Here is a 16,808-nt window from a genome sequence, read left to right on the forward strand (position 1 = left end):
GGCAGGCAGGCCGGAGGAGGCGGGCGCGGCGTTGTCACGGAGACCGGCCGGGGGTGCTGGCCCTCCTGCGGGCTGCCCCCGCCGCCGCCGCCGCCGGCCTGGTGGTGGCTCCGCTTGGCCATGAGCCTCCCGCAGAAGGCGGCCCTCAAGCCCGGCGCGGCGGCGGCGGCGGCCAGCAGCAGCACCACCCCGGCGGCGGCGGCGGCCCCTCCTTCGACCGCGGGCGGCGGCGTGGCTGGAGCCGGAGGGCCGCCGCCCGCAGCCGCCGCTCCGCTTCCTCCGCCGCCGCCCGCCGGGCCGCCCCCTCCCGCCGCCGCCCCTGCCCCGCCGCCGGCCACGGTGGCCTCGGCCCCCGCCGGAGCGCCTCCGCCGCCCCCCGCCCCTCACCCGGCCGGCATCAGGGCTCTCCAGCCGCCGCCCCAGCAGTATCCTTTGGCTTTCTCCGCAGGGGCGGGTTGCGGACCGGGTGCCTTCCGCAGGGCGAGCCGCGGGAAGGCCGGCGCCCTCCAGGCACCGGGGAGGGAGCGCCGGAGGTGGGCGCGGGCCCCAGAGCCAGCGCTGAGCAGAGGGGCTGCTGGCGCCCCCCTCCAGGTAGCAGCGCGCGGGGCCACGGCAGGAAAGGGGCCTGTGGAGCAGCGCAGCCCCAGTCCAGCGTGGCCCGTGTTCCTTGGGAAGCCTGCGCCTTTCGGCGGAGAGGAGCCCAGCCTGTGGCGCTGGAGTGCGTGGCCCCAGCCCGTCCCCGCCAGCACTGGTGTGGGTGTTGTGCGCCAGAGTTGCCAGAGTTGTTCTGCTTCACCTTTGTGAGGCTGGGGCGGCGCCACCGCTGGGACCTCCCTGCCCCTTCCAAATGGTGCAGCGAACTTCTCTCCCAAGTGTTGTGTCCCACTGCGCTCCTGCAGGAAGTCCTCTGCGCCTGCTTAGTGGGACATGCTTCCTTCCAGGCAGCCAGGTCCAGGCTTGGCCTGCAGGTCTCGGAACACCTTGGGACACCAGCACGTGGCTCCTCTGGGCACTAGGTTGCAGTTTCCCACCAGGTACTGGGGGTGGGCAGGGAGGCCCTCTGAAAGGCCAAAAACACACTACTTTGCATGAAATGCGCCTGCATGGTGGGAAGTAAACCTTGCAGGGATCCAGCACCATCTGATGCTGAGAGGGGAACCCTGTGGCCTTGGCTTCCATGTGGGTGGCTATTTTGTGGTTGCTGGGGTTCCAGCAAAGAGGCATCTGTCAAAGCCTGGGCGGGGGGAGAGATTGTGCTGCAAACTCCAAAACCTTTTGCTGGCAGTGCGCATCTCACTCTTTGAGCTGGTGCCTGCCAGTGGCAACTGGAGGTGCTGGTGTTGCTTTGTTGGCAAACCCTCTCTGGTGAGGACAAATGGTGGCAGCTGTGAAGTGTTGGCACAGGGCTTGCTTCTGTTTTACAGCTCTTTGAGGCTGATTGAAGGGAGCACCCCAGACCCTGCTGGTGGGGTTGACTGAACTTCTGTGACAGGAGAGATCCGACAAAGTGACCTTTTATTTGGATTTGGGGAATGGGTGAGACATACCTGTGGTTCTGATCGAAGCTCCCTGGCATTCCTGTTGAGTATGGGGACTTCTGAAAAAGGGGCTCATTGGTGGGCCTCACTTACGCCCCTTAAGAGGTGCTTCAGTATGAGTGTGTTTTGCTGAGGGCTGCCTGCCTAGTGTGTTTGAAGTCTGCGTCGGCGTGATTCCTCCCAGCTCTGCTGGGTTCTCTGCCTCTGCTTTTTGCTGAAACAAACCTCCTTTCTATCCTACCAGTTGAATGGCTTTTCTGCTTTCCTCACCTTAGGCATGCCAAGATGCCAGACCTACACTGAGCTTCTAATCAGCCTGAAGTGTGCCTTTTCACAGTGAGCGCTGGCTTAGTGTGTCTTGGAAAGCTGGCCTACACACCACATGTGGACGCTGCTGAGTCTCTCAGCTCCTGACTGCTGTGGCAAAGGAAAGGGGCCTGGGGGGGGGTCAGTCTTATCCAACTTTTCAACACTGATGCAACCACAGTGTAGCCCCAAGGGAAGGAAACAAATTTTCTCTTATCTTAGGAAGGCCTCTGGGACTGCCCTCCCACTGCAGGATGTAGTGCATGCTTCTTTGGCATGGCTGCATCAGTGCTGGAAAGTTGGATGGGATTTGGGCCCTGGCTTTCTCTCATCGGCTCTCCTGGGAGGACCTCGGAGTGCCTTGTGTGGCAGAGCCGAACAAGAGATGCAGAAAAAGAGAGCTGCTGAAGCCTTTGCGGGCCAACTCTGGTTCTGTGCCTTGCATGTCACTTTCACTTGCAGTTCATACTGAACTTGGGCTTGTTTCCTCTTCTGGCTGCGTCTCATTAACTTTTGCTTCCTTGCAGTTTTGCTGTGTGTCTCTAGGGGACAATCTAGTATAGCAGACCTGAAGGATGGCCCCCCAAATGCACTTGCCAGATTTGCCTTGGGGCATCAGGGTGCAAATCTTTTGCACTTGTTCCCTAGTTAGCTGCAAACTTGGTTCTGCAGGGTTGTGTATTCCCCCCCCCCCCGAAATCTGGAGGAAATTGTGCAGTTTGGGTTTTGGCTCCATGTGCATTGATGGCAAAGACTCTTGAAGAGCCTTAGAGGGTTGTGTAGACTATGTAAAGGAAGGGGAAATGAAAGAGAAACTTGCTATGGGGGTGGGGGGTAAGAGAGCGCTTGCAAACGAGGCAGGCACGCCTTGGAAATGGGTCCATGAAGAGAATGTGCGTTTGTCCTCCATTGCAAGTTGGTGACTGGCTGGCTTTGTGCCGGCTCTGGGACCTGGTTGGTACCTCCTTGAGAAATTTAGCTTTGACTGCAGAGGGCATGCATGGGTTGTACTCAAAACGTCGCATGCCATGCCATGCCATGCACACCAAGTTGTGTTGCTCAGCCCTCCCCTGCCTGGCATGACCGTGATGTTTCGTCACCTGCTAAGAGTCCAAGCAGGAGGAATGATATCGTTGGTGCAGGGCTATGCATGCCAGTTAACCCCCTTTTAGTGTGGTGCTCTCCCTCCCAGGGGCTCGAAGGGGTACACATGCTGCCCTCTTACTTCTTACTGCCATGGCACCATGTGAGGCAGATGAGACCAATAGGTGGAAATGGGCTCTGCGTTTTCCTCCATCTGTGTTCTTCTGACTACAGGAGTGGCACTGACACCAGAAAAGTGACGATTGCATGAGCTTTGTAGACAACGCTGCCTTTTACCAATACCTGCAGTTTGTGAGCATCAGAATCTCCCTCGCCAGCACCATCCTCACTCTCACGTGTACCAGCATCCAGTGGTAAGATGGCCTTATTCCAGTGTAAAGGAGAAGGTTCACCCTGGTGTGTTGAGTTGTGTTCCGAACTGTGATGTGATGTGAGAGGAACCGTTCTGGACATGGAAGAAGTGCGAGTTCCACTGCCTGGCGGCTTGCACTGGCTATGGTGGTGGTCCTGATGAAGGTGATGCACTACTCCTGTGGTTTGGACTTGTCTCCCTTGCAGACCAGCGTGTTGGTTAGATCTTCTCCTTTGCTGAGCCCTGTTGTGCAGCCTTCCTTGCTCTGCTTTAATTTGTGTTGAAGTTTTGCACTACAGAACCAGGTCATTGGCTTCTTCCCTGCCTCAGCAAATCGTGTGCTGGAAAGGACCAAGCATTGGTTTCTTTGTTAGAGCTTGAATAGTGGGGTCACGTCTGCTGGTGATGCCTTCTCCTTCCGTTCCTTCTTGGCAGCGCAAGGCTGACTTTTTCCCCTGGTCCCTCAAATCCCCTTGAAATTGTCACTGGGACAGCCAACTCAGTGTCTGCAGAATGGGAGCTGGTGGAAGAGATGAGAACTTCTTTAGGTGTTTCCGCAGGCCACTGTTGGGGGTCCCAGTTTTTAATCCTTTGAGCAGTGTTTTATCCTGGCTTTCGACTTCTGCCTCCTACAGCTTCAGAGTTTCTCTCACACCTAGAGGCCGAGTGTTGGCTGCAGCTCTAGTTTGTCAGGTCAAGCATCACACCAAGCCATCTTTAAAGTTTCTGAGGTGCCATTTGGTTGGAATTGAGCATGACAGTGTCTTGGTGGTGCTGTTACTTTGTGGTCTTTAAAATAGACCGTTCTCCCCCCTCCCGGTTCCCTCAGTAGTCACCTTTCAGGTTTTTATGCCCAAAGGTGATGCCTGGACATTTCTGGACTTCCACTGTTCCAGCAGGAGTGTTCCCGGCTTAGCATCTGGGGAGCTGATGTGTGTTTCTTCTTCCTTGCTTGGACTAAACACCTGTATGAGTGCATAGGGTGGCAATCTGAATGATGGTGGGTCAGGTTCCTCTGGGAGGGGTGTGTCGCTGTGTGTCTAGTGGGGTTGATGCTTTGGGGGATTTGATGGCTGCAAGGTATTGGCCCAGTATGTTGGCTGCCATCTCTGCTGCTTGTCTGAGATCCAGTGTGTTTCCACTTGCCTTTGGTGATCAAGGTGAGATCCCACACAGAATGGGGGTCCTGCTGTCCTTGTGAAATCCCTTGGGCTTCCAGTTGTGCCAGCTTGGGGTGGCTGTGCTTGAAAAGCACTTGCTGCTTGTGGAACAGTGTGTGAGGACCAGACATGTAGTCTCATGTAAGGAATTTGTTCCTGCCAGGCAGACCACCTAGCTTCTTAGCCCAGCAGAGATTCTCTTGGCCTTGGAGTCCTTGGCAGTCTGTAGTCTTTGGTGGTGGTTTGGGATTGTTGGCATCTGTTTTCACCACATTGCCTTGTGATCTTTCTGGGAGGTTGTGAGCCTTCTCTCTTTACCATGCCAACATGGTCGTGCCTGGCATGGATGTAGGCTGGACTGCCTTCCTAATCAGAGTTCTTTAGTGCGTACTTTATGTCCCTCTTCCAGGGACAGTTCTAGTTTGGGAAGCCAGGAAACATCCACCAGAGAAATTCCTTCTAACAAGGGAGGGTGTTTGTGGGGACTCAGGGCCCAATCCTATCCAACTTTTCAGTGTTGGTGTAGCGATACTGCAGCACCAAGATGAGGAAACAAAAGTTCCCTTACTTTGAGGAGGCTTCCTTGAGTGCCCCAGCATCAAAGAATGCCGTGTGTGCCCTGCTTGCACTGCTGCGTCAGTACTCGAAAGTTGGATAGGGTTCGGCTCTCAGTTCAGCTTGCTTTTGTGCTGGGAAGAAGGATGCCTTGGGCCTCCCTTGATTCCTCACCTTTACCATTGGTGCCCCTGTACATCATTGTGCTGTGACCGATTGCCTCTTGGAGCACGCTTGCCAGCTCCTTCTGCATCCTCGCTGGGGCAAGTGGTCACCCCCCTGCGTACTCTCATGAACCTGTTCCAGGCCTCTGCATGCTCCTTGGGGATTGTCTTTGGCCTAATTGAAGGCCCCAGTTCAAGTAGTTGAATTGCCTTTGTTTCTTTGCTGTGCATCAAAAGTGAGAGAAGACTGCACCTGTTTCGGTGGCACCACCCTCGTCCCTTCTCTTACCTTCACCCTTGCTTGGGGTGGGCTCTTTTTGGTTTACCTGTGGTGGTGGCAAGCCTTGCCTTGGGACATTCTGGGTCCTTCTCTGGTCAGTGAGTGGGACCTGTTGCCCTCCCACTGTCTGTTTTGGGGATTTTGTGCCCAGCAGGTGTGTCCCCCTTTGGATGCCGCTGTGTTTGCCCAGGTGAGAGCAAAATGCTGCTGGCAGTTGTCCTGTGTGGCCAACACGTATCTGAGGAAAATATCTGCTGTTGTCAGCTTTCCGAACACTCACACTGTCCCATGTTTTGATGCTGCATGTTTCTTCTGGATTCCTGAAGCGCTTGTGTGTGCCTGACCTGGAAGAGTTTCCTGGGTCTTTTTGGCTGCCTTGCATGGGAAAGGGGGAACCCCTGCAGGCTGCACCACTAAGAGTTGCACACCTGAGTCTGTCGTCAGCTGCAGCGTTGCTAACTTGCCTCCTCATGGGCACAGATCTTTGTGTGCTTGCATATGCTTTTCAGGATTTGTATTAACCACTCCTTGGGGTAGAATTAGCAGAGCAAGGTGGTGGCGGTCAGGAAGGCCTTTCCTACAGTGCTAGTCGGGTGTGTTGTGGACCCAGCCAAGAGAATGTTCAGACAGGCTGCTGAGCTGCGCAGCTGCTCTCTCCGCTTTGTGGGGAGGGTGTAACATGGCATAGGAGAGGCCTGGAAGCTGGCTGGGCCCAAAGAGACTCCGTGTTGGGTCCAACTGCCCCATAACTGGGCAGTTGTCTCAAGTCATTCACAGCGTTGCTGATCATGCAGAGCTATAGTTAATAATAATAATAGGTATTTATATACCACCTTTATTGGTCTTTATTCAAGACTTTATTCAAGGCGGTTTACATAGGCAGACTTTATTAAATCCCTATTAAATAGGGATTTTTACAATTTCAAAGAAGGTTCTTTCTTTCAAGAACGACTACATTCAAGGTGTTTCATTCTGATCTGGCTTCACATTCTGGCCTCCATCCTCCCACGCTCAGAGCAGATGGAATTGCTCGGCTTCAGCTTGTCAGCTGCTCCAAGGTCGCACGGTGCCAGTGGCCTCGAACCGGCGACTTGTGGATGTTATCTTCAGGCTGGGGAAATACTTGGACACAGGCTGTGTTGATGTAGCAGCAGTGTAATGAGGTTGGATTCGACTGTCATAGTCCCAGCCTGAAGGACACAGCCAGGATGCTCACCTGTTCCTTGGAAACTTCCACTGGTGCACCTCCCCTTGGGACTTCTGGCAGTGTTGTCCTTTGTAGCCCTGCGGTGATTTGCGCTGGACCTGACTGAAAGGTAGTGCTGGTGTTGTGTCAGTGGAACTTTACCTCCACTGGGAGGCCTTGTGACGGCGGCTTGATCACCTGAAAGGGTTTCCCAAACTATTTAGACACCTCTGTGACTGTGGCGGCCATATGCCAGTCTTGGCTGTCAGCTCCACTCCCTGGGCCACCCTCTGTATAAGAAGAGCTCCTCTGGATGAGACCATAGGCCCATCTAGTCCATCTTCCTGTGTCTCACAGCGGCCCACCAAATGCCTCAGGGAGCCACAAGACAACGAGAGACCTGCATCCTGCTGCCCTCCCTTACGTCTGGCATTCTGAGGTAGCCCACTTCTAAAATCAAGAGGGCATTACACGTTACGTGACATGACATGACATTACACATCATGGATTGTAACTTGGTAATGGACTTTACTTCCAGAAATTTGTCTGATCCCTTTTAAAGGCATCTGGGTTAGATGCCATCACCACATCCTGTGGCAAAGCGTTCCACAAATCACCGCAGACACGAGCCCATGTCAATCTCACAGTTAAGTCGAGGGCAGGTTTGAGATAAAAATCATGGAATGTTCTGTGACCTTTGAATAAGTTGGTGAACTTTGAGGGGTGTCTGTAGTTTTGTCTGTAGAAAAAACTAGTAGTTTTGTCTGATTTTACCTGAGGCCAGATCCTGAAAAATAACCTACCATTAATTGTTACCTAAGAGCTGTACAGTCTCCAATTTATTGAAAATATAGTAAAAGATCATAAGATACTTTTTCATTCTTTAACTTTTTAAATTTTGATCTCCCCAACATTTTTGTATACAGTATCAGAGTCAGCGCACTGTAAACAACATACCAGTAGAACAGTGGGTCTCAACCAGGGGTACATGTACCCCCAGGGGCACTCCACAGAACCTTTAGGGGTATTTCAAAAGAATAATGGCAGAAAAGGGCAGGTAGTGCTCCAGAATGCCTTGCAGGACCAGCAAGGCAGGAAGGGAGGTAGCTAGTTGGCTGTGAAAGCCCCACCAATAGCTAGTTTTTGGTCATTAATTCATGTATGAATCAGTGATTAAAAACCAGCACAGTAAAAAAGCTGAAACATAATATGGAAAGTGAGCAATCACCGAGAATTTCTCAGGATACTTCTGGTGCAAAACAGTGCAAAGGCAGAGTCTTCAGTTTTTCAGACAAAAAGAAAATACTGTGATGAATACATGAACTATGGGTTTTCATATAGAGAAGATGGCTTATATTATTCAAATTAATTACAAACATTTTGCTAATAGGAGTACTATTTATGCAATGGGCTGCCAATGGGTATGCAAGTGAAAAAAGGTTGGGAACCATTTCAAGAGAATTAATCAAATTCTTCTTTAAGATGCTGGTGTGTTAAGTCAGAGGCTCTACATATAACATACAACTTATAACACATAACTGGGTGCGTGCAGTTCAGTTCACAGCAGAGAGACAAGCAACAAGGAATCACTGTGAACAAGAGCAGGTGCGCAAAGTTAACAACCCTATTTACTCAGAAGTAGACCATTGCTTTTCATAGGTGTTATTCTTATGTAATGGTGCATTGAAATGGAGCCTGGGACTTTGTTTCAAATGGAACCGAAGGTTACATCCTGGTGTTTAAAAAAGCAGACCTCTGTGAAGTATTTGCAGAGGCTGCAGCAGCATTTGCAAAATGGAACAAGGCTTGCTTGATTTAAAACAGGAGTGCCTAAACCCAGGTTGCAGGGGCCACTTGTGTCCCTCGGGGACTCCCAAACAGGCCTGTGGGGAGCCCCCAGTCTCCAATGAGCCTCTGGCCCTCTGGAGTCTTGCTGGGGTCCATGCTGGCCCGACGCAACTGCTCTCAGCATTAGGGTAACTGTCCATTCTCTTAATAATAATAATAATAATATACAGTATTTATATACCGCCTTTCTTGGTCTTTATTCAAGACTTTATTCAAGGCGGTTTACACAGGCAGGCTTATTAAATCCACGCAGGGATTTTTACAAATTGAAAGAAGGTTCTCTCTTTCAAGAACCACCACATTCGAGCTGTTACACTCCGATCTGGTTTAACATTCTGGCCTCCATCCTCCCACGCTACGAGCAGATGGAACAGCTCAGCTGCAGCTTGCCAGCTGCTTCCAGGTCGCACGGTGCCGGTGGCCTCGAACTGGCGACCTTGTGGATGTTAATCTTCAGGCAAATGGAGGCTCTACCCTCTAGACCAGACCTCCTGCCCTTGCGTGATATGTGAGTTGAGGGCTCCCTCCACTGCTTGCTGTTTCATGTCTGATGCAGCAGCAAAGGAAAGGCCAACCTTGCTTTGTGCAAGGCCTTTTAACGGTGTTGAACTATTGTAAGACCTTCGTTCATTCATATAAGTTCCATCTCTAATATATTCATTTATGCAAACTTATGTAAATTTATTGAAATTTTAAATGTAAATTAATTCTTTTTTCCTGGCCCCCACCACAATGTCAGAGACAATGTGGCCCTCCTGCCAAAAAGTTTGGACATCTCTGGAAGCCTTTAGCAGGAGAATAAAAGGTTAACTTTGTCTAGAGCTTTGCCCTGAAGGAGTTGCCTTGAAGATTAACAGCTGTCTGTCTCTGCATTGCTTCTGCAGCTTTGCTTGCAGAAGTTGCTTGAAAAGCCCTGACACCTGAGCTACTTTGGAGATAAGGTGAGAGGATGATACAAGCTTGATTTACTGGCAAAAATTTCTCACCCTATAGACGAATTTTCTGTTGTCTGTCCTAACTCTCTCCAACACTTAACTTTAGTGAATGTCCTCTGGTTCTGGTGTTATGTGAGAGGGAAAAGAGCATCTCTCTATCCACTCTATCTATCCTCTGCATAATTTTGTATGTCTCAATCATGTCTCAGGTGCCTTTTTTTTCTAGACTGAAAAGCCCCAAATGCTGTAGCCTTTCTTTGTAAGGAAGGTGCCCCAGCCCAGTAATCTTTTTGGTCACTCTCTTTTGCACCTTTTCCATTTCCACTATATCCTTTTTGAGATGTGATGACAAGAATTGGACACAGTACTTCAGGTGTGGCCTTACCATTGATTTGTACAATGGTGTTATAATATGAGCCATTGTAGTCTCTTATCTTTTCTAATGATCCCAAGCATAGAATTGACCTTCTTCGCCACTGCCGCACATTGGGTTGACACTTGCATCGAGCTGTCCACCAGCACCCCAAGATCTCCTAATCTGTCACAGACAGCTCAGAACCCATTAGCCTATATGTAAAGTTTTGATTTTTTGCCCCAATGTGCATGGCTTTACACTTACTTACATTGAAACGTATCTGCCATTTTGCTGCCCATTCTTCCAGTTTGGAGAGATCATTCTGGAGTTCCTCACAATCTTTTCTGGTCTTCACTACTTGAAAAATGTTTGGTATCATCTGCAAACTTAAACACCTCACTGCTCACCCCTGTCTCCAGGTCAGTTATGAAGAGGTTGAAGAGCACCGGTCCCAGGACAGATCCTTGGGGCACTCCATTTTTCACCTCTCCATTGTGAAAATTGTCCATTGACACCCACTCTCTGTTTCCTGGTCTTCAACCAGTTCCTAATCCAGGAGAGGACCTGCCCTCTAATTCCTTGACTGGAGTTTCCTCAGCAGCCTTTGGTGAGGGACTACATCAGTGGCCTTGCATGAAATGGGAGGCACAGTTTGTCTCTCCTGTGCCTCCCATTTCATGCTCCGATGGTCTCTTCTGCCATTGCATGGAATTCATTCAGCAGCTTGGGGAGCCAGGCTACAGTGCACCCAGGTGTTCATGTTGCTTGACTGCGGGATATCCCTGGAGTAGGTGCCTGGGCAGTCAGCTCTGTCCCCAGCACTGTGATGTGCCTCGCCTTGCAGAGCCTGAGGCTGCTGGGCTGCTGCACATCTGGAAAGCCTCCAAAGCCGTCAGTCTTAATTGCCCATATGGTTTGTGGCCTGAGCTGGAGCCCCTGGAGAGCCGCGGGATATATGCCACTGTCAGTGCCGTGAAAACGCTTTGTGGGAGGATAGGCGGTGCTTCCTGGGTCTCCTGGCCATTTAGGCTAGGTGCCTGCATGTCCCTGAGGTCCTGGCCTGTGCTGCTACACCTGAAGTGGCTCATTGCCTAGTGGTGCTAGTGCATGGCCAGGCCTGTTGAGTTGCTCGTGAGTGCAGGAAGTTGCCCGCCATGGAGTTGGCTTCTAGGAACGATTGTCCACACCAACTCTCTGAACTTTGGGGGAATGTGGCCCAGAGAGTGAGGTGGGGGGGCACTCTGTCCCTGAGCTTTGGCCTCTCCCCAGAATGGGAGGAGGAGAGTCCTGGAGCAGAAAACAAGGCGAGGCCACAAAGATGGTGTGGCATTTCAAGCAGGGCCTCTCCTGATCTTGCTCTTTAATGCCCCTTGCAGGATGCGACATCTGGCATGTGCGCTCTGGTGCCACTTTTCTGAACAGGCAAGGCCTATGTGTCTGGCTGCCGAGAAGACCCTGCAGGGCTCCTGCAAAAGCCCTCTTCTGCCTTGCTGCTTGGCAGCAGAGATGTCTCTGAGGAGCCGGCCCTATGGGTCTCCCTCCCTCCTTCTTGCTGCTCCCTGCTCAACCATTCAAAAGGCTGGCATTGACCACTGAGACAAAGAGCCCTTTCAGGACCAGGGCTTTTGTTCACACGCTCTGCTTCTCTGCTCTGCTCCCTGTCCCGATTGTTAAAGCTTCCAGTGGTGCTTAGGAAACGAAAGCAACTTCCTGAATGTGTTTAGAAGGAACACTTATGGTCAAAGGAGGGGGTGAACATTCCGTTCCACTTGTTACGTGGTTTTGGAGAGGAAAGAGTCCGTCTCAATGGAGTTTTGCAATTGGTCTCTCCAGAATTTGATTCTCTTGTGGTCACCTGGTTGTTTGCAGAACCTGAGTCACAGTGGCTGGGGCGCTGGTGCCTGCTAGTTGTCTTAGCTCTGTGATGGTGGCGAAGCCTGACTCGATTTTGGGCTTGATCCTCATCAGAAGGTTCTGCCTGACCTTTCCTGGAACAAAGGTCCAAGCAGTGGCACAGCCTAACTGAGGCTGATGTGCGTGTTGCAGTCCTGGAATGGTACAGTCTCTTCTCACTGCAACTACCATTTAGGTGATTAGACTGCCCTGGGGGTTTCAGTCATCCCACCAACAAGAAGCCATGTATGGCATCGTCCCTATGAGGCTGATCTCCAATGATCTGCTCTTCTCCTTGGGCAAAACTGTATGGGGTGGGTGTTGAGCTGTGCAGGGGCAAAGGCCCACCCCCCCCCCCCGCTCCATCATGATGGGCCTGGTGACGAAGTGGCCCAGACTGCCAAGTAGGCTTGTATTGGCAGTGTCCTGAAGAGCAGTGTCTCTTCTGAAGAGGGTGTCTCTTCAGTGTCCTGAAGAGCAGTTGCTGTAAGGGGAAGGGCCCACTCCTTTAGTCCTAACTGGGTCAGGTGGGGGGGGGGCTGGATGTCCAGCTGCACCTTCGGTGGTGTGTGTCTGAAGCTATCCAGGGCAAGCCAGAGTGGGCCTTCTGGAGCCTGCAGCTGCTTTTCCCAGGTGCCAGCGGTGACGTCTGCTGGGGAGAGCAGTGGGGGCCAGGGGCCTGCTACGGGGTGTCCCGGCGAGGGTTCTGCCCTGCTGTTCTCTGGGGAGCCTCTTTCCTTGCAGCCCCAATGCTGGCCTGCCTGGGCTTGGGACAGAGTGACCCATTGTCTACTCTGCTACAATGGCCTGTGTGTCCCGGACTGGGAAGCACGTGGTGCTGCTGGAGCTCTACTGCTTGATCTCAACAGCAGGAGCGGGCAGTGACTTGAAGCCCCCTGAAGCAACAGCCAGCAAGAGCTTCCTGCTCACTGGCCTGGGCTTCTAGCCCCGTGCACTGGAGCTGTTGTGACCAGCAGCAGCCGTGTACAGGCCCCCCAGGTTCTGCTTCCCAGGTCTCTGATTCGCAAGAGTTCAGGGATGCGGTGGCACTTGGGCGGTTCCTTCTTGCTCTCCTGTCCTGTGTTCACTGGGTTGATCCTGAACGAGCACAGCGTTTTGTTCTTCTGAAAGGAGGTTATTGACCACATTCTTAGAGAAGAGCAGGGGCTTTGAAGCCCCTGGGATTCGTCTCTTGAGTTCCAGTGGGGGCACCTGGCTGGCCTTTATGGCCATTAGCATATGATGCTTATGCATATTAATTGTATAACACAAATTAATTGCAATGCATCTTAATGGCTGTTATGGCCATAAGCAGGAGCATCGCTAGCAAGATTTGGGTCATGGTTCAGCAGGGCTCTTTTAAAATCGGCTCAGGCAGGTTGGCTGCAAGAGGGACTGGACTGTCAGAAGCGGCCTCATCCTGAGCAGGACCATTGGTCAGACGCTGCCAGCAGCAGCGTTTCTCCCAGGCTTCAGGCTGAGAAGGGCCCAGTCCTGCCCTGCCTGGCAGTGCTGCTGGGGATCAGGCCTTCTGCTTGCCAAGCAGGGGCAGCTGTGCCCCTGGGCTGTGACCTCCATATGCATCACTGAGGGTCTTGCCAGGGCACAGGTGGACCAAGCAGGGTGCTGGGCCAAGCAACTTGGAGAAGGTTCCTTGGCTGTTCCCCGCACTCCTGCTTCCAGAAATCCCAAAAACCCACAGGACCACTGCCGTTTTGCATGCCGAGCTGATTTTTTGAAGAGGAGTGTGTCATTGCTCATGCAGTGTGCTGGGCTCGTTGAGTGAAGTGTGCGGCAGTGGCCTCCCCCTCACCTTGGAATAGCCCAGTTACTGCCCGAGGTGAAATGCGGGGACCCTGGTCTAGCACCCCGCTGCAGCCAGTGGGGCTCGAGGCCTGGGTGCCAGTGGCCATGTGCTGGAAGGATCTTCCAGGTTGAGCATCAGACCCTTGGGAGCCAGGAGATGGGCACACTCCTTGTCAGCAAGGGGCTTCTTGAGGCTGCTGGATTCTGAGCAGACCACCCAGGCAGCGAGACATTCCTGCAGTGAGGGCTGCCAGCTTTGGGTAGCAACAGGACCAGACCTCTGAGTCCCAGCACTGCTTAGTTGGCCTCCTGCAAGCTGAGTTCATTTGCACCTTGGCCACACTTGCCTCTTCAGCCTTGCTTCCGAGCCAGGCATTCCTGGGAAAGGCGTGTCTTCCACAGGGGGCTGCAGAGTCAGAGAGCTGCCTCCTGTGCAGTGTCTGTGATTGCAGAACCAAGAGGATGGCGTAGCCAGCCCATGTCCTGGGCCTTCCCGCACTGTCTGGAAGCAGGTTCCGGCCAGGCTCCTTCTGCACCTCGTGTGTCTGTCTGTACACTTGTCTTCACACATGGGCTGCCCTGGGAAAGCCTTTTCAGGCCTGCCTGTGGCTCCACCCTGCCTTCCTCCAGCTTTCTCTGGTTGGCTGTGAGCCTCCGCCTGACTCATTCATTCTCTTCCCAGTTTCCCTCCAGTAATATGCCTGGAACCTCAGCTGGGAATGTGCCCACCCCATATCTCTGTGTGGAAGTGTGTTGGTTCAGACTGGCGGAGGCCACTTGAGACCACTTGTCGCCTGCTGTTTGGGACAAATCCTTGTGGGAGACCTGGAGGTCCCGTCCATCAAGGGAAAGGTCTCTTTCCCTGCCCACTTGGCTCAGGCTGGCTTGTCTTATGGACAAATAAGCTTTGACTGGGCTCAGAGATTGCTCCAAGGTCCTGGAGAGTGGAGGGCACTGGGCTGTCTGGCGAGTTGTTCCTGCAGAGCTGGAGCAGCAGCAGCCTGGGCTTGCTGGAGGAAGTCACTCGTTGGCGCTGCCAGTTTCCAGACTTGTTGACAAACAGCCCGCGTGGAGTATCACGTTTCCATGTTTCCCAATCCAGGGGCACATGTTTTGTGCCGTCACTGTCCTGCTTTTGGGATGTGACACATCACGTGGTGGGCTCCTTATTTTTCAGATGGGTTGCTGTTTGTCAGCTCAGATGTCTCTTTGACTCTCGGAGAGCAGATAGTCGTGCGTTGACAAGGGGTAGAGTTGAGAGATTACACGGGAAAATGAGCCTTGCGTTGCTGGTGGTGACTGTGTGTTGAGCTTGGAGTTCTTCCTCTCCATTTCCTTCAAGTGCTGGGTTGGTCAGCATTTGCCACCCAAGTTGTCTTGGAAACAACAGGTGCTTGGTGAGTTTGCTGGTGCTTCACGAGTAGTCGCTCTGGTGTCCTTGGGTGTAGACTGCAGGCCCAGAACTTGCAGGGTTAACTTGCTGGTCCTGTTCCGGGAGGGGGGGCAGGCTCAGGGGTGGTGCTTTCCGCTACGTTGGCTGGGAGGTGTTCCCTGCTGCGCTTTTCCCTCCTTGGCAATGTGGTTTTAGTGTCAGCTGTGCCCTGTGCATCCTGTGCTTGCTGCCTGCATATGTGGACCACGGGGCCTCCCAAGTCTGATCAGAACCAGGGAGGAAGGTACTGGCTGGCTGTCCTCTGAAGGGGCAGTGGCCAGGGCTAAGGGATGCTGCAGTGGACTCAGTGGACTCTCCTGGAAGGCTGGCTGGTGCATGCTGCTGGGGTGATCAAGCGGGGCAGACTTTGGCTTGCCCCCAAAAGCCATGGGGCAGACTCGGCTCAGGTGGACATGCAGAGATGCCCAAGGGAAGGTGCTGGTCCCCTGCCAGGTAAGAGGGGGGTCATGATGGAGCTGTGTGATGATGTTGCTGGTGCCCTGCTTCTGGGCTGGGGATCGTTCTCGGTACCTGCTGGGGTAGGGGGAGATGCTGCAAGGTTTTGCAGTGGCCTCATATTTGATGGTTGTGGCACCAAGGAAGACAGACAGCTACTACTTATGCCAGCAGTTCTCATCCTTGGATCCTTTGGGGCATTTCCTTGTGGCTGGGCAGCTGACTGATTCCAGAGGAAGAGTTTCCACTCCACTGTGCTAGTCTGTGCATGTGTATTTGTCTGCCAGCTTCTTTCAACTGGTTGAGTGGGCTCTGGTGGGTGGAAGCCTGTGCCCCAAGAAGGAGTGGCCTTTTTGTGGGGCCGCCTTCTCTGGGGCTCTGGTTCCTGGAGGTGCCTGGACTGCTCAGTTTTTGTCCCTGTGTTTTCCTTACTCGGCTGTTGGAGTGCAGAGGCTACCAGTTGCAGTGTGAGAATGTGTCTGCTGTTTTCCTGCTTGTGGTTCAGTAGTGAGTGAGTCTGGACATGCCCAGAGGCTGCTTAACTGTGCAGAGTGCACGGTGGGCAAACCGGCATTTGGTGCTGTGCAAAGGAATTGGACTCTGCTGCTGTGCGGTCTCCTCTCCCACACTGCGTCTCCAGCTTTTGTGCCATACTGGAGAAGGAGCCACCCGGTCCAGGGAGTTTTCCTCCTGCCTCAGGCCCTCTCCGGGCAACTTATCTGGCGGTGACCTGGTGTGTTGAATAGAGGTATGCCACTGTGAATCACTCTGGACTGTTCCAGAAGGCCACACACAGCTGTTTGAAGGAGTGCTCTTGGGTGGCTGGCAACATTTGGGGGAGACCATTGTGCACCCCCCCCCCACTTTGAGATTAATGTCCTGTCAAGATCCTGGGCCCTGCTTCTGGAAAAATGGTGCACCTCCTTGTTGAGGAACACGTGGCTACACCCAGAAGCTTGAACCCTTCAGATTATGGGGGAGAAAGAGGGAGGAAGGGAGGTGCTGGCCAGGGCTCCGAATTTCAGGCACCCTGTTTGTGGGAGTGCCTTGACCTGTTGCTGCCACTGGCCTAGTGCCTGTGTGGAGGACTGGCAGTCTGGTCATTGGAGGGGGCCAGTGGAGCGGGCTTTCCTGGAAGTGGCCGGAGGGTCCACCTGTTGCGTTCTTGTTCCAGGGTCTTCCTGTGGGGGAGGGGGGTAAGAGTGCCACTCACAGAAGGTGCTGCAGGTAACACTGTCTTTCTGCACTGGCCAGGCCACCACTAGAGGAGATGCTGGAGCTGGCTAGCTGCTTTCCTTGGAGATGGGGGGGGGGGCATGTGGTGTTCCCTTGGAGGTGCAGGTCGGTCATCACTCTTCTGGGTGGGAATACCCGTTAGGTAGTGAAGGCTTGCTTTCTCCTCCTCAGGAGCTGGCTGGGCCGTTGCACCTCCTAGCAG

At 53.1% G+C, this 16,808-nt stretch overlaps 1 protein-coding gene across 8 annotated transcripts in view; it reads left to right on the forward strand.

Annotated features, from left to right (window-relative positions):
* The first annotated feature begins 317 nt into the window (after positions 1–317).
* EIF4G3 (eukaryotic translation initiation factor 4 gamma 3) overlaps positions 318–16,808 on the forward strand; it is a 62,148-nt gene continuing 45,657 nt past the window's right edge. For all 8 annotated transcript variants that reach the window (XM_066637361.1, XM_066637363.1, XM_066637366.1 and 5 more), the window contains exon 1: positions 318–425. The gene's annotated coding sequence lies outside the window, so the exon portion shown is untranslated. The remainder of the gene's footprint in view (positions 426–16,808) is intronic.

The sequence above is a fragment of the Tiliqua scincoides genome, chromosome 9, assembly GCF_035046505.1.
Source record: "Tiliqua scincoides isolate rTilSci1 chromosome 9, rTilSci1.hap2, whole genome shotgun sequence".
In the NCBI taxonomy this organism is placed as follows: domain Eukaryota; kingdom Metazoa; phylum Chordata; class Lepidosauria; order Squamata; family Scincidae; genus Tiliqua; species Tiliqua scincoides.